The sequence below is a fragment of the Electrona antarctica genome (assembly GCF_951216825.1).
Source record: "Electrona antarctica genome assembly, chromosome: 13".
In the NCBI taxonomy this organism is placed as follows: Eukaryota; Metazoa; Chordata; class Actinopteri; order Myctophiformes; family Myctophidae; genus Electrona; species Electrona antarctica.
In genome coordinates this window covers 45,342,967-45,362,967 of record NC_136794.1, presented here as the reverse complement: position 1 = coordinate 45,362,967, position 20,001 = coordinate 45,342,967, and the positions used below count along the sequence as shown (strand labels likewise).

Below are 20,001 nucleotides of genomic sequence, written 5' to 3'. Positions count from 1 at the left end.
TTTTACCGATACCGATTACCGATTAATTGGTTTAAGGCCTATATCGGTTTGTGTTTGCCGATTAATGTTTCCCAAGCTGGGGGGGTCGAGACCCCCAGGGGGATCCCCAATTTATTATATCTTACATTTTAGGACTTTTAACACCTTTTTAATACTAAATTGGCCAAATTGTCAACTATAGCCGATCTTCAAGCTCACAAAGCATCGCAAGTGCAAGGTGTTGTGAACTTGTAGATCGGCCTATATGTCCACAATATGTTTCTGGGGAACCGAGTCAAACTAAACATAATGCCTACAATTCCAAATGCTTAGTTCAAATAGGATTCTTTTGAGGGGCTGTGACCTGAAAAGGTTGAGAACCAATATGTGACCTACGTAGCTGGGCTGTTCCCTGAAGAAAGGAGAACAGTTGAGTTGAGTATAAGTATCGGGTGCACGGTTCTGGTATAGTTGAGTATAAGTATCGGGTGCACGGTTCTGGTATAGATGCAGTCCATAGAAAAGAATACCAGCACTCATGTTATATCCAATAGAGGGTATGCGCATGCTTAAAGTGAATGGCACATCGAGTGGCAAATCGAGTGGCAAAGCAACATGCAAAGTGAGTTTAACATTGTTTAACGTTGTTTAATGCAATCAGATAGGACTTTTCTGTTTGGATGTATGGGCTATCAAGGCCAGAAAGTAGTTTTTACCACTCAGTAGGCGTTCCTGCATAACTTCCGGGTTTGATGATGATGTCACGTGCATACCCTCTATAGGATTGGTGTTTATTTTTCAGTTTTCCCCCTGCAGCAGAGGCCTTCCTCAGGGTAAATCTGAATTATAATGACGTTGGTGTCACTTATAAAGTGCACCACATATATTACTACTGCCATCTTTGCCACAGGAGGAATCCATTAAAACAAGAAAAACAAGAAAAACAAACTATACAAAATACACACGCTACAAGTTAATAGCATCTATTAAGGCCCATATTGGAAGCCACATCTCTAGAAAATACCTGACTCTGTGCAGGTCTCTAAGACCCCTATATAAAGACAGACTCAGATTGAATCAGTCATTATAAAAAACACCCGTGTGAACTGAGTGGTGCAAGGTCTTATATAGCCTGATCAGCTGTGGTCTGACGTAATGTCAGTGACCATGGTAACCATGCTCACCTGTGCACGGACACGTACACAGGTACACAAACATACAAACAAAGCTGGTTGTTGGAGTGGTTTGCACCACTCGACAACAACCAAGCAATAACTCCTCATTGAGCCCTTTCGGGTGTTCAGTTTGTAAGGTGTGTATCCACCAAGCTTCTCTCTGTAACATCAATTTGTCACGATCCCCTGCACTTTTTTTTTTACTTAATTTTGATTGAAGAAAAGACAGACAACAAGACAAAAAAGACAATACGAAAAAAAAAAAGAACAAAAGGAGGGAGACACAAAAACTAAAGACAAGGCTGCATTTTTCATATTACAAGATACATTCACTGAAATCCACTAGCTTTGTCGCTAGGCTGAGAGAAGAGATCCCACTTTTCCCACTTTTTATAGAACTTATCCTCTTGTAGTCTAAGTATGAATGTTAGTTTTTCCATAACATACAGTTATGTCCTCAGTAATGTCCATCCATTGTTCTTTCGTTGGTGGGTCCTGTTGGTACCAGCGTCGTGTGATCGCTTTCTTACTTGTTGCTAAGAGGATCTTGATTAAATATTTATCATGTATTAGAAACTCTTCAGGGATATTTCCCAGCAATAAAAAGGAACAAGTCAGAGGTATCTCAAAACACAGCCCTCTTTTTAAGGGCTGCGTACAGCCTCAATACCCTGAAACCTTAGAGAGCACACCTTTAATATGTCCCACCGCATTAAAGTGTCTGTAGCCACTGGAGATTTTTCATCCTTGTGTCTAATATTACTCTTAAGTTCTCTTTTGGTTTTACTGTACGTAACACAGTCCACAAGGGCACTTTAACAGATACACCACAAACTTATAGTCTTACAGGTAATAATGCTCTTGACATCAATCTTTTTACCAGAATGTGGGTGTGAAATATGATTATCTCTGATCATTGCATCGCAAAGAACACAATTAGAAGATGGAAAATTACCCGTAGGCAAATCTGACATAAAATGGGACGGCGGAACATAACAGTCTGCTCTCACTAAAGAGTCTTACATTTTTGGCACGTTTTATATGCAAAAATGGGAGGCTCTTTGAACACATGCCCCACAGCAGGATCACTAGATATTATATACTGTATATGCCAATGTTTCTGTACCGCATCTTTAATATCTGGACATGTAGGAGAATAATTTATAGACTCCCCTGCCTGAGCAGGTTTAGGAGTCAACAAGCTAGTTCTCTCTTTTTCTCGAGCTCTCTCTAGTTAGTGTTCAGCACTTTGTCACTATAACCTTTGGTAAAACACAGTCCTTCACTTATACCTCTCAAAAGCACTGTCGGTACTACAGAAGTAATTGACTGTATATGGTAGACTCCTAGCTCTGATCCATAGCCAATTAGCCATGGCCACTCTTTGCTTTAGCTCTCGCATGAAACGAAGACCAGCCTCTCCTCTGTAGCATAAATATAAAAAAACGTTTTACCTACTCACCAATACAAAGGTGGCTTGTGTCAATAGAAAGCCTACTTTCCTTAGTGGACGCGCTCTGAGCCACACACGTATAAAATGCACTTTTTGGCCAGAAAGGGATTGTTTTTCCACTGAAAAAAAAATACTTTTAGTTACTCCACTTCGCTCTCTACCGATATTGCCCAGAGAAAACCCTCATAGAGAAGATTTTTCCCTCCGTTGAAAACAAATCCCTTTCTGGCCAAAATGTGTATTGTAATTGTAATTGTGTAAAGGTAATTGTTTCTGTCAGTTTGTTTTCTCTAGACGCAGGTCAACATCTTCTCTACAATAATACAAGTTTTCAAATTTAAAGTATTTTTTGTTCAACACAGGTTGTGTCATGTCGACAAGAAAATCAATAGGGGGAGTCTGAACCTCTCTCTGATTAAGGAAATAAACCAAGGCCTCAAGGCCCTCTTTATGTGGCACGTTGGTAGATAAACTAGTAACATCCATAGTACACAGAAAATCAGCTCACCGTGTCCTGAACAGCATCTAATCTATTTAAAAGGTCTGTAGTGTCTTTAACAAACTGAAAAATAAACAAGGGGCCAGATCCCAGCCCATATGGGGGGCCAGATCCCTGCCCATATGGCGATGCTCATTTCCAGGACGTCTTCACCAGTTGAAATAATATAGACACTTCTGGGCCAGATCTGACTTGTTATGACATGACATACTTAGTTTAGACTAGTCATTGGTTAGACATGGGTTAAGGTTAGGTTTAGGTGTGCTGCCCCGTGGGAGGTTAGGGTTAGGGTGAGGGTTTTACATAGGTTGTAGTTGTAGGACTAATGACTGGTCTAACCAATGACTGTCTAAACCAAGTACTGCACCCCTTAAGTGTTGTTTGTTTGTTTGTTTTACTTTACTTTATATTACTTACAAGATATTAAAAATGTTACACAAAGTCAATAAAACATGTGAAGGCGAACATCTGTACATTCACAGGACAACTACATCAACATTGAATATGCAAATCTATTTCAATTAAACAGGCAAAATAACAATAAAACAGCAGAACAAACAGGTTAAATTGGCATACCGTAAGGGAGGTATTTGGTGGTTAAGACTAAGAGAAGTGATTTTAGAACCTTCTTGAATTGAAGATAAGACGACTAACTCCCACAGATGTAAAGGCAGAGCATTCCATAGTTTAGACCCTCTGAAGCCTACAGTATATTAAACTGAGTTTGAGACGTACCGTACGGGCCTTTGGAGGTCGCACGGCCATTCTATCCCTGAGCCACCAAAGCAAAGCACAAGACAGCTGTGCGATGCGGTGAAAGCTCCTCATGCACATCAAATTGACAGAATATTTTCTATACAACGTCAACGTGGTTGGGCTCTATCTATCAGAACTGCATTCACATCACAGAGGAGAACAAACCTGACATCTGACGTTCACTTTTCATAAGAGACATTGGCATTGAACACACATCTGTGTAATGGGAAATAACATAACGTTTGTGGTGATACATTAGTCTACAAACGGATTTGGCTACAGGCATATATACGTCACATTATTAAAACATGCAGTAAGAATGCGTGGATATACTGAAACACAAATTAATGGTAAGAATATGACTGCAGCAATACAGCAACGAGCAGTTAAGCACAACTAAATATCCACGTTGCCCAGAAATACAAAACTTAACGACACTAAACAAAACTTCACGATAACAACATATTCTTAGTTTTGGGTGTGAGAGGCTAAAACTCATCAAATGGTGGTCCGTGGCTCAAATGTTGACTAAATAATGGGCCTTGGCATAAAAAGGGTTGAAAACCACTGGTCTAAACTTAAAGCATAATCGCTTTCTGACTCTGGTATAATGTGGTTTTGTGCCTATAGCGGAAAATAGGACCCCATGAGGATTTTACAGTTTAGAATTAGATGGGACCTATAGAGATAGAAATTGGAGATTAGAGAGAGAGAGAGAGAGAGAGAGAGAGAGAGAGAGAGAGAGATCACAATGAGTCCCATTTGAGCTTGTAGATTGGCTATTTCCAAAGGTTTTTTCAAACTTGTGAAATTGGAATATTCTGCACAGTGAGTACTTTGGGCAGTGTACATTTTTAATATGGGACTTCTATTCTATACAGAGTATATCTACATTACTTGATACTTTTACTGGAGTAATTACTGGAGTAATCCTTCCATCACTGATTGTCGCGTCAAAACACCTCAACCATACATGCCATCCCCTTTCACCATGCATGATTGATTGATTGATTGGCGGCGGTGGCTCAGGGGTAGAGTGGCTGGATGGTAAACGCAAGGTTGCAGTTCGAACCCGGGCTCCCCCAGAGTTAGTGTCGAAGTGTCCTTGAGCAAGACACTGAACCCCTAATTGATCCCGATGTGCTGGCTAGTGCCTTGCATGGTTTCCGCTGCCATCGGTGTATGAATGTGTGTGTGAATGGGTGAATTGATGCACAATCTATGTAAAGCGCCTTGGATAAAGGCGCTATATAAATGCACCATTTACCATTGATTGATTGATTGATTTTAATTGACATAAAACATATAATACACAAGCCTTTATTTGCACATACTGTATCTGTCACACAGACGAGACGTCGTGCACAAAAACGCCCCAGAGCTTATTATTTCCAGTGTGGTCTCTCTCTCTCTCCCTTCGTTCCTAAAAGTCTGATGTTACATCCCAGCTCGGCCTCTTCATCATCAGATCAATAAAACAGATACAATATGTTTGCGCCCAGCACAATAATGGAGTGAGAAACTGGACACGCTCGATGAGATTCTGTTACACTTTGACAGACGGTCTTAACCCATTTTGTGCGGGAACCCCTTTTGGTGTTTAATTTAAAGCATTATGTTATACTTTAGCTATTGAAAAATAGCAGATCTACAAGCTCATAGCGCGCCACCGAGTGGCGCGCTATGAGATTGTAGGTCTGCTATTTTTTGAAAAAACGTGAAAATGCGGCACAGATCTTTGAATATATATTCTTTCAGAGCGTTTTTAACTCAAATCTTTGCTTCTGGGGGGGGGGGGGGGGGTCCCTGGAACAACATATTTTCAGATGGTCGTCGGCAGCCAAATACATCTAATTTTTCTCCACATCTTGACATGAAATATTGAGCACCATTGATACAGAAACATAGGTATTTCAGAAAACTGTCAGGATTTAGAAGACATATTTTAAATATCGACGTCAGACCTAAATGGCTTAAAAGCCCAGGCGGTGAAATAACACGGATAAATGAAACGTCTATTCTCCCTCTGCTCAACAAAGGCACGGAAGCAAAGACGTTTTTTATTCATGTAAGCATTTTGTTTTGTTCAGTTACTCCTTTGTTCAGTCTGATGCTGGTCTGCCTATTATGAGCTTATAGCAGCTCACACGGTGCATGTGGAAGCTGCAGGACATGCAGGATTTGGTTTTGATTTTGGTTTTTCAAAAGGTTTTGGGAACACCTTTTGGAAAACATTTTAACAAGCTTGAGTGAGATGGGGGTCAGTAGACATAGAATGGTTTAGCTTTGATTTAACCACCATAGGAGGAATGGCAATATGGGCAATTAAGGGGTAAATGTCCATTTGTAGAGAGAGAGAGAGAGAGAGACCTTTATACATTTTGTGTGGAATTGGATTTGGCAATGGTGGGCCTGCACTCAAATGTTTTGATTCGGACAGGGCCGTTTGGGCGCTAGGTGGCGCTACAAGTGAAATTCGTAGAGCGCGCCCCCGCACATGCACACCACACAGCCCTCCGTTATTATAATAGTCCTTTTCCATCTAGGCGGCTGTGGCTCAGGAGGTAGAGCAGGTCGTCCAATGATCCATGGGTCGGCGGTTCGATTCCCGGCTCCTGTCCACATGTCGAAGTGTCCTTGGGCAAGACACTGAACCCTACATTGCCTCCAATGAGTCGGTCGGTGTGAGCTTGCCACCATTGGTGTGTGAATGTGGGAAGTGACGTCGACTGTTCGCCGCTTCACCTCCCAATGTATGAATGAATGAACCATTGTAAGCGCTTTGAGTAGGCACGTAGTGCATAGAAAAGCGCCATAAAAATGCAATTCGTTATTATTATTATTATTATTATCATCTGCAAACGACTCCAACGAAGTGTGTCCATCTTTGTCTTCAAACGTCCACACTACTAATCCTCGTTGCTAATGTTGTGTGCCTAATATAACTTCTTAGATAGTGCCCAACCTGCATTGAGTCATACACCAAGCTTGTCTTTTCATTCATTTATTAAGTAAGCCACACTGTCCTCTCACCAGCCGGTCTCATAAACATAAACATGACATTACGTTACATAACATTGTTAGCGTGTTGCGGGTTCGCAACACGCTGTCAGGATGGATTGGCAGTATAGGTGCCCGGACCGCTAGGCCGGCCCGGGCCTGCGTTGACATTCTGTGAAATAAATGTGTATTCTATATTTGTAACCGTACGGAATTTCTATCAAAGACAGCTGTCAAACTTGCAAGATGTAACACATGATACAGACAATGGCCATTGATCACTTATCATCTCACCATCTCATGTGTGATTTATCAAGCATCCATATCCTGTCGATCTCAGTGTAAAGCCCCGTCAGATGGACAAAGATTAACGTACATTAACTAGTGATTCATTTTCAAGGAGAGCTGCATTGGTTTTTTTCTGTACGCGTGGTCCGTGGAGCAGTCGACGGGCGACAACTCAAGCGCATTTACTTGCATGGGCGCGGTACCGTTTCGTTCACACGCTCGCGACTGACTAGACCTGAATTGTGTTGAGCTCTTTATTTGTTTACGCTTGCGTTGTCGCGCCCCCTCATGAGCAGACCTGGAGCAGCCCTGGTGTCGTTGATCCAGACCCTCATGAGCAGACCTGGAGCAGACCTGGAGCAGCCCTGGTGTCGTTGATCCAGACCCTCATGAGCAGACCTGGAGCAGACCTAGTGTCGTTGATCCAGACCCTCTCATGAGCAGACCTGGAGCAGACCTGTCGTTGATCCAGACCATCATTAGCAGACCTGGAGCAGACCTGTCGTTGATCCAGACCCTCATTAGCAGACCTGTCGTTGATCCAGACTCTCATGAGCAGACCTGGAGCAGACCTAGTGTCGTTGATCCAGACCCTCATGAGCAGACCTGGAGCAGACCTAGTGTCGTTGATCCAGACCCTCATGAGCAGACCTGGAGCAGACCTGTCGTTGATCCAGACCCTCATGAGCAGACCTGGAGCAGACCTGTCGATGATCCAGACCCTCATGAGCAGACCTGGAGCAGACCTAGTGTCGTTGATCCAGACCCTCATGAGCAGACCTGGAGCAGACCTGGAGCAGACCTAGTGTCGTTGATCCAGACCCTCATGAGCAGACCTGGAGCAGACCTAGTGTCGTTGATCCAGACCCTCATGAGCAGACCTGGAGCAGACCTGGAGCAGACCTAGTGTCGTTGATCCAGACCCTCATGAGCAGACCTGGAGCAGACCTGGAGCAGACCTAGTGTCGTTGATCCAGACCCTCATGAGCAGACCTGGAGCAGACCTAGTGTCGTTGATCCAGACCCTCATGAGCAGACCTGGAGCAGACCTGGAGCAGACCTAGTGTCGTTGATCCAGACCCTCATGAGCAGACCTGGAGCAGACCTGGAGCAGCCCTAGTGTCGTTGATCCAGACCCTCATGAGCAGACCTGGAGCAGACCTGGAGCAGCCCTAGTGTCGTTGATCCAGACCCTCATGAGCAGACCTGGAGCAGACCCTGGACCCTGAACCTGTCGTTGATCCAGGCGACAACGTCTGCGTTAATCGATGCCCGTCTGAAAAGACCAATTAAGAATGTGTTGATAAATATGGCGGCTGCAAATCGTTCGACATTTAAACATCACACCCTTAATCCATTGAGACCTGGAACGCATCCATGTCACGTTAGCGTTTAACCACATTAACCATTAACCCATTTTGGGGCGGGAACCCGTTTTGGTGTTTTAAACATTGTTATAATTTAGCTATTGAAAAATAGCAGATCTACAAGCTCATAGCGCGCCACCGAGTGGCGCGCTATGAACTTGTAGGTCTGCTATTTTTGAAAAATCGTTAAAATGTGCCTCAAATCTTTCCGAAAATTGTCATGATTTAGAAAACTTTTTTTTTTTTAATTTCGACGTCAGGCCTGAATGGGTTAAAATAACATGCGTATTCTGAGCTAAAGGACCTTTCACTGGTAAATACTAAACAAAAACTATTGTCTTGTGGACTGTGGTCCTGTCATTTACTGTGTAATGATTAATTAAACTTTAATTAAAAGTAATGAATAAATGTAACATAAACCATTTGAACATTTTTAGTCAGCCTCCCTCCGTCTGGTCAGTCTCACACAATGGAAGGAGGAACAGTTGTTAACTGCATTCTTGCTAAAAAATAGGAGATCTGGCACTTTGTAGAGGGAATGCGATTAAGGCCTGTCCATTTATTCTGCTGCTATGTCACTGTGACCTGCTCCCATAATGCATTGCTGCTGAGAGGCTCCTTATGGAATAGAAAATAGAAATGTCCTTAATGGACTCTCTCTCTCTCTCTCTGTCTCTCTCTCTCTCTCTCTGTCTCTGTCTCTCTCTGTCTCTCTCTATCTATCTCTCTCTCTCTCTCTCTCTCTCTCTCTCTCTCTCTCTCTCTCTCTCTCTCTCTCTCTCTCTCTCTCTCTCTCTCTCTCTCTCTCTCTCTCTCCTCCCTCTCCCTGTCTCTCTTTCTCTCTTTCTCTCTCTCTCTCTCTCTCTCTCTCTCTCTCTCTCTGTCTCTCTGTCTCTCCTCTCTCTCTCTCTCTCTCTCTCCCTGCCTCTCTCTCTCTCTCTCTCTCTCTCTCTCTCTCTCTCTCTCTCCCTGTCTCTCTCTCTCTCTCTCTCTCTCTCTCTCTCTCTCTCCTCTCTCTCTCTCTCCCTCTCCCTGTCTCTCTTTCTCTCTCTCTCTCTCTCTCTCTCTCTCTCTGTCTCTCTGTCTCTCTCTCTCTCTCTCTCCCTGCCTCTCTCTCTCTCTCTCTCTCTCTCTCTCTCTCCCTGCCTCTCTCTCTCTCTCTCTCTCTCTCCCTCTTTCTCTCCCTCTCTCTCTCTCTCTCTCTCTCTCTCTCTCTCTCTCTCTCTCTCTGTCTCTCTGTCTCTCTCTCTCTCTGTCTCTCTGTCTCTCTCTCTCTCTCTCTCCCTGCCTCTCTCTCTCTCTCCCTCTCTCTCTCTCTCTCTCCCTGCCTCTCTCTCTCTCTCTCTCTCTCTCTCTCTCTCTCTCTCTCTCTCTCTCTCTCTCTCTCTCTCCCTGCCTCTATCTCTCTCCCTGACAGGCCAGTCAAGATGAACAGGAAATTTGTTTTTTAATTTTTTACTTCCACATGATGTTCACCACAATCTCCACTTATCTCGTCTTTACCTGGAGATGTGTTTATAGACAGACAGACAGACAGACAGCTTCCTGATGGACGGTAAAGGAACTGGTTGGAATAACGTGGTCCTTCACACACTACGTCCAATAAAGGGACCCCCCCCCCCCCCGTCAGGTGATAAGAAACGGCTTGGACTCCTTATGCATTGAAGGAAGCATGAGGTCAGTTCAGGGCTCTCCCCAGGTTGGCAGAGGGAGAGCAGGGTCTCCATACTAATGTGTCTTTTTGTCCCCCTTTCTTCTTTTATGCATTCTAATGTTTTTTTTTTTTTTGTGGCTTTCACCTTTTTATGTTATATTTTGTATGGAGGGACAGACAGTAGGCTGACAGGAAATGGGGAGAGAGATGGGGGGGGGGGGAAGACATGCAGTAAAGGCTGTTGGGATCGGGAGTCGAACCCGCAGCACACTGCCAGACTGGATTACCAGCCAAGGTGCCTGGACCACTGAGCCATGGCCCAGGCTCTTTTATGCATTCAAAAGTAGTTTTATTATAGATTATGTTAAGTAATAGGTCTGATGAAGTGTGACAGCCAGATTAGGAGAAACAGAAAACATCATCCACTTCCACTAATATCTTCCCAGTTCCTACGATTTGCATACATTATCCTGTTTGATGAATAATTGAGACTACAGTCCACTAATGTGAATTTGTGAACCTGCAGTACAGACACATATTTACTGCATTTCTGTTCATTCAGTACATACATACAGTATATTGTATAAAGTATTACTCCTGTTTATTTGATAAACACACGTGTGTGTGTGTGTGTGTGTGTGTGTGTGTGTGTGTGTGTGTGTGTGTGTGTGTGTGTGTGTGTGTGTGTGTGTGTGTGTGTGTGTGTGTGTGTGTGTGTGTGTGTGTGTGTGTGTGTGTGTGTGTGTGTGTGTGTGTGTGTGTGTGTGTGTGTGTGTGTGTGTGTTCTGGACCTGATCACCCCTATATCTCCATATATGGAGCTGGCCTGTTCTGACATCACTATGATTGTTCTGACATCTGCATATACTCCAAATTTGGGCATGCCTGACAAATTACTCCATATATGGGCATGAAATACATAATAACTGGGTGGGGCATGCATGCATTTCCAACTTGCATCGTTCCAAGTAGGCCAGTGCCCAACGGGCACCCGCCGCTCTAGTGTTCTGTAATAATAATCAAAATCTACAAAGTAACTAGTAACTAGTATAAAAGTACAATATTTTGGCCTGGGCCATGGCTCAGTGGTCCAGGCACCTTGGCTGGTAATCCAGTCTGGCAGTGTGCCGCGGGTTCGAGTCCCGATCCCGACGGCCTTCACTGCATGTCTTCACCCTATCTCTTTCCCCATTTCCTGTCAGCCTACTGTCTGTCCCTCCATAAAAAATATAAAATAAAGGCGAAAGCCAAAAAAAAGAAAAAAAAGGATCTGAGATTTAGTGGAGTAGAAGTAAACGTATTGGAATTTGTAAAAATTACGGTATTTTAAGAGTAGAATCTCCTCAAAAGTGCACTTACGCACAGTACTTGTGTACATGTACTTAGTTACTTTCCGCCACTTAACTGGACATGAGTCACCAGCAGATTATGGAGTTTCATTTCTTCTCACAGTCCAAGTTGCTGTGATGTTGCAGCAGCAGCAGCCGTGATTCTGTTTCATAATCAGCGATTGTTTGATTTCGTCACACGAAGTTTGTTGTGTCAAATAAGTTCTAGCCAGGCAGCGATAGTTGATTCATTATAGTTTTTAGTTCCAACGAGAAACCCATGATGCAATGTCCCTTTTCCTTGCCTCGCTTTCATCAGTCTTGCACTGGAGCCCCACAGTTCAACTGAATTAAGCCATTCTGGGCGGGAACCCCTTTTGGTGTTAGCATTATGTTATGCTTTAGCTATTGAAAAATAGCAGATCTACAAGCTCATAGCGCGCCACCGAGTGGCGCGCTATGAACTTGTAGGTCTGCTATTTTTGAAAAATCGAAGAACGACTGACATAGAAACATAGCTTTTTCAGAAAACTGTCAGGATGTAGAAGACATTTTTAGAATCTGATCTCGGGTCAAAATGGGTTAAACATATTCATGAGCAAAGATCAAAATCAACAGATCAAGACAATAAATTGTTAGTTTGGATGCATGTATTGGACTTATTCTATAATAATACTGCTGTCCACCTCCTACAGCATGGTTAACCCATTTCGGCCTGACCTCAAAATTTAAAAGATTTCTTCTAAAATCCTCCAGTCTTCTGAAATAAATATTTTCACGATTTTTCAAAAATAGCAGACCTAGAAGCTCGTAGCGCAATATTTCATGTCAAGGACCCACAAAAATATATGTAATTGGCTGCCGACCCCCATCTGAAAATATGTTGTTCCATGCACCTCCCAGAAGCAAAGATTTGAGTTAAAAACGTTCGTTCTGAAATAATTATATATTCCAAATTTGCGCCACATTTTCACGATTTAAAAAAAATAGCAGGCCTACAAGCTCGTAGCGCGCCACTCGGTGGCGCGCTACGAGCTTGTAGATCTGCTATTTTTCAATAGCTAAATTATAACATAATGTTTAAAACACCAAAAGGGGTTCCCGCCCGAAATGGGTTAACCCAAAGTTCTGAGGCCGATTTAATTCTAGTCATTCTACAAATGCCGTCTAAACCAGCTGTTCTCAAACTTCCCCCAAAATGGCATGTATCTGAAAATCCTTCAATTAATTATTTTCCAATGTATTTTTCTAATATAGCATATTTATATACAAGCTCACAGTGCGGCACAACGAGACACATTGTGAGCTTACAATATCTGTTGTCTGGTGCGATAGTCAGATTGCACTTGCCTTGGCTCATGGTTGACGATACCTTGCGTATAGTTCCTCTCCTCTTGGCTCATGGTTGACGATACCTTGCGTATAGTTCCTCGCCTCGTGTGAAGCAGAAAGCCTTTAAGCCGCTTGGGGGACTTTTAGTCTTTTTTTCAGTATCTGGAGAGGATTGAGTCTTCTTATGTGAAATGGATCAGGGTTGTTGAATGGAAGCTATGAAGGAGTCTTATATGTGAAATGGATCAGGGTAGGTTGAATGGAAGCTATGAAGGAGGGTTTTTTTTCTTCTTCTTGCAACACACATGTCAGGAATCTGGATAGAGAGAGAGAGACAGAGGAGATTTCACACTTTGATGGTTTGAGAGAGGTAAGTCGATCACTTCCTGACTTGCCTGCATGATTGGCGATGCAATAGGAGTCAAAAAGAGAAGCAACGTGAGAGGAAAAAGTGTGTTGTCCAATGGAGTTTTATATAATGTCAAACTCTAAGTCACTTCCTGACTTATACATACTTGACATAATGAGTCAAATAGGACCCCATGGCCAGACTGAGCAGCGACGAATCCGTCTGGATTCCAGGCTAGCTCAGTGACATCATTTTGTAATCGATTATGGATGAATGTTGTATTTATGTACAGGGGTGTGTGTCCGTGTGTGTGTGTGTGTGCGTGCGTGTGTGCGTGCGTGTGCGGGTGTGGGCGTGCGTGTGCGTGCGCGTGCGTGCGGGTGTGGGCGTGCGTGTGCGTGCGTGCACGCGTCTTAAGAGCTTTTTTTAAACACGATGTGCGTTCCTTTATCGCTTATGTTTACAGTGTGTGAGCATGTCATTGCAGAAAGCATTTCATGTAGTGACTGAGCTGCATTTGATGGAGAATAACACTAGCTATAGTATAGAGCGTCGCAGTCCCGCACCCGATGAGCGGCGCGGAAGAGAATTTCCCATACATTTTTCCCATAGACGTTTCAGAAAGCATTTATTTAAAGACCTTTAAGCCTCGTATTGGACAAAGCCAACTCGGCTCCGGACAAATCATGAAAATAAACACGCTTTTTTTTTCTTTCTTTTTTCTTTTTAATTATTTGTTCGGCCCAAAAAATTCTGTTTATTGTCATGATTATTTTGTCAGGAGCCAGAGTTGGCTTTGTCCGAGGCTTTAAAGGTCTTTAACCCATTTTGACCTGAAGACGATTCTAAAAATGTCTTCTACATCCTGACAGTTTTCTGAAAAAGCTATGTTTCTATGTCAGTCGGTCTTCGATTTTTCAAAAATAGCAGAACTACAAGCTCGTAGCGCGCCACTCGGTGGCGCGCTATGAGCTTGTAGATCTGCTATTTTTCAATAGCTAAAGCATAACATAATGCTAACACCAAAAGGGGTTCCCGCCCAAAATGGGTTAAATAAATACTTTTTGAAACGTCTATGGGAAAAATTAATGGGGAATTCCCTTACGGGGCCGATCATCGTTCTGAAAGAGGGCGGGACTGCCATTTGTACTGACATTTCTGCCTTTGTGTGGATCAAATTAAGGAGCTGTCTATGGTGCTGAAACACCACGACAGGTGTAGGAGCTATAGACAGATCCACGGAGCTGTGCCCTGCTAGGCGATCGAAGCTGCTGTGTCAAGCTGTGCTTAATTTGACACCGTCCTATACAGCCAGGGCTCTGCTCCGCGGATTCGTCTATAAAGCTATAGTGGCCTTAAACCTGATCAAATCCCTGATGTTTAATATACTTCCAACCAGGCCCGGATTAACAATGGAATTTACTGGCGCTTAAGCCCCACGGCCCGCAGCTTGCAGGGCCCTGTGTGAGACTAGCCCCACGGCCCGCAGCTTGTGTGTGCGAGACTATTTCAAATGTACGGCTGTCGTGGGAGCAGCGGCGATATAGTGCTGGCGGCGCGCTGAACGTATACGCACGTTCAAAAAGGTCTCGTCCTTGATTGGGTAACGCACACACGTGCAACGGGGCCTTTTGATTTGGCGTAGCGCCAAGGCTTGATCCGTCACTCCTTCCAAGTTGTCCATAACTATAAATACTTTAACTCACATGATGATAATGGCTCTATTCAAAATGGGAAAATGTATTTTCTTCTATTTCTTTCTTTCTATTGACGTATTCGCTCCTCCGGCTCTTTTGGCTTCGGTTTAGCAGTCTGGCTACTGAATGCTGACCTAACGGGAGATGAGATGAGCTGTTTCCATTGTGTACGTACAGCCTAGCATCTTGTGTGTGTGTTCCGCTCTCATCCACTCCTCGTACAGCCTATCGTCTGCTGTGTGTGTGTGTGCGCACGTGCGTGTGTGTGTGTGTGTGTGTGTGTGTGTGTGTGTGTGTGTGTGTGTGTGTGTGTGTGCGTGCGTGTGTGTGTTCCGCTCTCATCCACTCCTCCCTGTGATTGTTTCTCCTCCATCTTCCTATACTCTGATCCTGGCAGCTCTACCAGGAAACGTTCAAGCAAGAAATGACTTTTATCGACTTTTCATCCACCTCTTTAACCCATTCTGGGCGGGAACCCCTTTTGGTGTTTTAAACATTGTTATAATTTAGCTATTGAAAAATAGCAGATCTACAAGCTCATAGCGCGCCACCGAGTGGCGCGCTACGAGCTTGTAGGTCTGCTATTTTTGAGAAATCGTGAAAATGTGGCACAATCTTTGAATATATATTCTTTCAGAGCGAACGTTTTTAACTCTTCTGGGGGGGTCCCTGGAACAACATATTTTCAGATGGGGGTCGGCGGCCAAATACATATAATTTTTGGGGTCCTTGACATGAAATATTGAGCACCACTGATCCAGAAACATGAGGTATGTCAGGATTTAGAAGACATTTTTTAAATGTCGACGTCAGGCCTAAATGGGTTAAGTAGTACATTTCCCGGCATTCACTCACTGATCCTCTCTCCACCTCGCAGCTTTTTGTTCCTCCCCACAGTCGACAACATCAAATCAATCAGAGGATGCAACGGCTTCTAACGATGGGAACGACTTTGTGACTTTATCTCATTCTGGGCGGGAACCCCTTGTGGTGTTTTAACTAAGCATTATGTTATACTTTAGCTATTGAAAAATAGCAGATCTACAAGCTCGTAGCGCGCCACCGAGTGGCGCGCTACGAGCTTGCAGGTCTGCTATTTTTGAAAAGTCGTTAAATTGTGGCGCAAATCATTGAATATATATTTCAGAGCGAACATTTTTAACTAAAATATTTGCTTCCGGGGGGTCCCTGGAACTACATATTTTGAGATGGGGGTCCGTGGCCCAATGTAGATAATTCTGGGGGTCCTTGACATGAAAAAGGTTGAGCACCACTGACATAGAAACATAGGTTTTTCAGAAAAATATTTTGATTTAGAAGCCTTTTTTTATCGACGTCAGTCCAAAATGGGTTATTCTGGGCTCAGTGTTCCACTAACTTGTGTTAGTTTAGTTAGAGTTAAGTCAGAGTGCACTCTCAGCAACAGTAGGTGTGACAATAGTCTCTATAGCTTCATTTAGAAACGGGTAGATTCATTGGTACTCCTGAGGAGGACAGAGTGTGTCTAGTGTGTGATTTGAAAGAAATTGAAAATGAAATTCATTTTTTGTTTGTATTATTTTGTAAAATGACAACCATCTGTGTTAAAGGGCCACTTAACCACTTTTCAACCTATCTTCATAGGTCCTCACTAATAATCGTGATAAAATGGCGCAATTCTTTCTACTCAGTCTGTGTCTCATAGGAGGGCTGTGGGCAGTTCAGAGACCCGTCCACCAGTGACATCATCAATGTGGAATCCAAGCTAATAGAAACTGCAGGCTTTCTATTCCTGAAAAGTTGCAATGCGAAAATGGAAGACATTGTTCTCACGATAATAAAAATCTAAAAATGTTTGTAAAACCGTCGTGTTTAAAAAAAATCTGCCTAACGATTATGTCACTGGTGGACGGGTCTCTGAACTGCCCTGCACAGCCCTCCTATGAGACACAGAACGAGTAGAAAAAAAGGGTCCCATTTTATCATGATTATTAGTGAGGACCTATTATATGAAGATAGGTTGAAAAGTGGTGAAGTGGTCCTTTAACTTTTTCTGGTTAGAGAACTACGAAAAACTGGAATGTTGCTTTAGGAAAGGTATTTTTGCTTTAGCAGACTTTTTATGCAAAGCGTGGAAAAAAAGGCAGAATGTTTTGTTTGTGTAAAAAAAAAAAAAAAAAAAAACTGTTTCTTGTACACTCAATATTGAAGCGATGATTTGATGGAGGGGGGGGGGGGAGACAGGGATGTTCAGCAATACAAATGCAATGCAGGTACACAAGTATTGCGTTCTGTGATTGGCTGGAAGGTGTGTCATTCTGTGCTGTGATTGGCCGAGCATCGCATAACAGGTGTGCCACAGGGGACACCCGTGGCATGCCAGATAGAGGGGAGAGATAAGGGGGAGAGAGAGAGGTAGGGATTGGGTATGCATGCCCATTCGGGGATATGATATGACATACCCAATAGCCAACAGCATTAATAACATCTTACAATAAATGCACCACGTGTCTGTCTGTGCGTGCGTGCGAGCGTGCGTGCACAATGTAACTCGACGTCGACAGTCCAGGTCTAGTTAACCCATTTTGACCTGAGATCAGATTCTAAAAATGTCTTCTACATCCTGACAGTTTTCTGAAAAAGCAGACCTACAAGCTTGTAGATCTGCTATTTTTCAATAGCTAAATCATGACATGATGCTAACACCAAAAGGGGTTCCCGCCCAAAATGGGTTAAGTAAAAAAGATGACGAGATCACTAAAGTCTTTCTCTCTTCTATGCCACGCAGCATAAAACCAGCAAGCTTGTAGTTACATTCTGTCTTACCTTTTCTTCAGTATAGAGTTGCAGCTTAATTCCATATAATATAGAGCGTCGCAGTCCCGCCTCCTACCCTGGACCAGGAAATGAATCCCAATGCATTATTCTCATAGACATTTCTTAAAGTATTTATTTAAAGACGGTTACGCCGCGGACAAAGCCAACTCGAGTCGTGACAACTCATGACAACACAAACAATATTTTGGACCAAACAAATAATTACAAAGAAGAAAAACAACAAAAAAGGTGTTGTAACCTGCCGTTTTTTTCTTCTTTCTAATTATTTGTTTGGTCCAAAATATTGTTTGTGTTGTCATGAGTTGTCACGACTCGAGTTGGCTTTGTCCGCGGCGTAACCGTCTTTAAATAAATACTTTAAGAAATGTCTATGAAAATAATGCATTGGGTTTCATTTCCTGGTCCAGGGTAGGAGGCGGGACTGCGACGCTCTATTGCGTTCATTCCATACACAGCCATGGAAAACTATGCATTTTCGTTGAGTGCTTTAGTTTGGGGTCTCCTTAGGACAGCCTACTCATCCAACTAATTGCATGATGTCAGCTGTTATCACTAAAGTTCCGGCAGAAAACGTGGAGGACTACTGTATATACAGTAGTCAAATATTTACACTTCTTCCATTAATATTCTCTTGGACAACATTCTCTACATCAGGTTCTCAACCTTTTTGGCCGGGGACCCCCGGAAATGCTTTGGCCATGTCTCGTGCCCCCCGCCCCGCCCAAATAACCTTAATAATACAGAAAATATATCATAAATGAATACTGAAACCAGATATAGCCATTAAGGAAAGTGTATGCATACAGTACTCTGTGTACTATGTAAACGCTTCATTTCCATTTTCCAGCCATTCAGTTGCAACATTTTTTTTACATTTTTGTAATAATTTGGGGACCCAACCACAATAATTTGGCGACCCCCCGAGGGGTCGCGACCCACGGGTTGAGAACCCCTGCTCTACATGACAGGATGACATTCATAGCAGCAAACGGGGACAATGTAACCCCCACGAGGGCCGGTAATTCTCACGCTGTTTTCAGTTTTTTGTCATTTTTTTATCATCTTGTCCAAAATGTAACACAATCACCGGCCAATGAAGAGCCCCATGAAGGAGCCCTTATCAAGGCCTCAAACCCAGTACCGCACTGTCCTGTTTCCCAGAATGGCCCCTGAGAGCCAAGGGCCCCTGGGCCACAGCCCCCCTGGCCCAATGGCTAATTTGGACCCTTATACAGAAAACACATGTAAACCTCTTTCGATGAATGCACGTATATGTATGGGACACAACATGACGCACGTGACCTGTGAGTCTTAGTTGGAGTGGGGAACACATGCTAACAATAATGAATGCTGCTAAGATTAACCACTCACTCAAGTGAGGATTATTGTACAGTGAGGAATCGGACTCAGGTTCAAGCTTCAAATAAAATATAATATTTAAATACTGTTAGTATCATCTATGACAATTTTAAAGCAAATATGTTTGTTGTTTTTATTAAACGTTATAAAACTGTGCCACCCTCTGGCGTCGCGTGGCACGAGGCCTGATCTTAACCCATTTTGGGCGAGAACCCCTTTTGGTGTTTTAACTAAGCATTATGTTATACTTTAGCTATTGAAAAATAGCAGATCTACAAGCTCATAGCGCGCCACCGAGTGGCGCGCTACAAGCTTGTAGGTCTGCTATTTTTGAAAAATCGTAAAAATGCAGCATAAATCTTTGAATATATTCTTTCAGAATATATTTATTTCGACGACATGCCTAAATGCGTTAAAAACCTTGTGTAGCTTCAATGACTGCATGACCTCCACAACCCACTGTGTAACGGTGGGAGGGGAAGCGTCCTCCTATTTACACAGAATCAATCTCCAAGCTAATAAGGCGGTGGATGCCAAAAAAGAATTGCTTTGTGCAGCAGCTGGAACGACCCCCAAAAAACTGCACTCAGAGCAGACGGTTCAAGTGGATACTTTAGAATAGTGGCCTGCAGGGCCCCGGAAAGATGGACCATTTTGGACAAGGCCAGAACATAATGGCAAAGGAAGAGACGTGTCTACTCTGTAAGGTCTTTCTGACCCATTTTGATCTTTCCCCCGTGAAGCTCTCAGAAGGTTCCCCTTCCACCACTTTTCCTAAATATTCGATTCAAATCTTTTTTTCTTTTACCAGTGGCTTGAAAAGCACTGGTCTATGAATATCAAGGCCCCAGTGAGGCTCTCCAACGTTGAAGCACTGGGCCCTAGTGGTAAGAGGAAGGACTGCAGGCGGACCCGTGGATTCATGCAGCTGGGCTTTAACATTGAGCG

General features: G+C 43.3%; 1 protein-coding gene and 1 long non-coding RNA gene across 2 annotated transcripts in view; one reads left to right on the top strand and one right to left on the bottom strand.

The window, feature by feature from the left end:
• LOC306935841 (limbic system-associated membrane protein-like) overlaps nucleotides 1-20,001 on the top strand; it is a 669,232-nt gene that overhangs the window by 25,907 nt on the left and 623,324 nt on the right. The gene's annotated exons all lie outside the window — the stretch shown is intronic.
• LOC306935492 lies at nucleotides 7,642-8,423 on the bottom strand. The gene is made up of 3 exons (XR_013791398.1): nucleotides 8,382-8,423; nucleotides 7,813-7,843; nucleotides 7,642-7,711 (listed from the first exon to the last, which is right to left on the bottom strand). It is a non-coding gene; the product is annotated as an uncharacterized lncRNA (long non-coding RNA).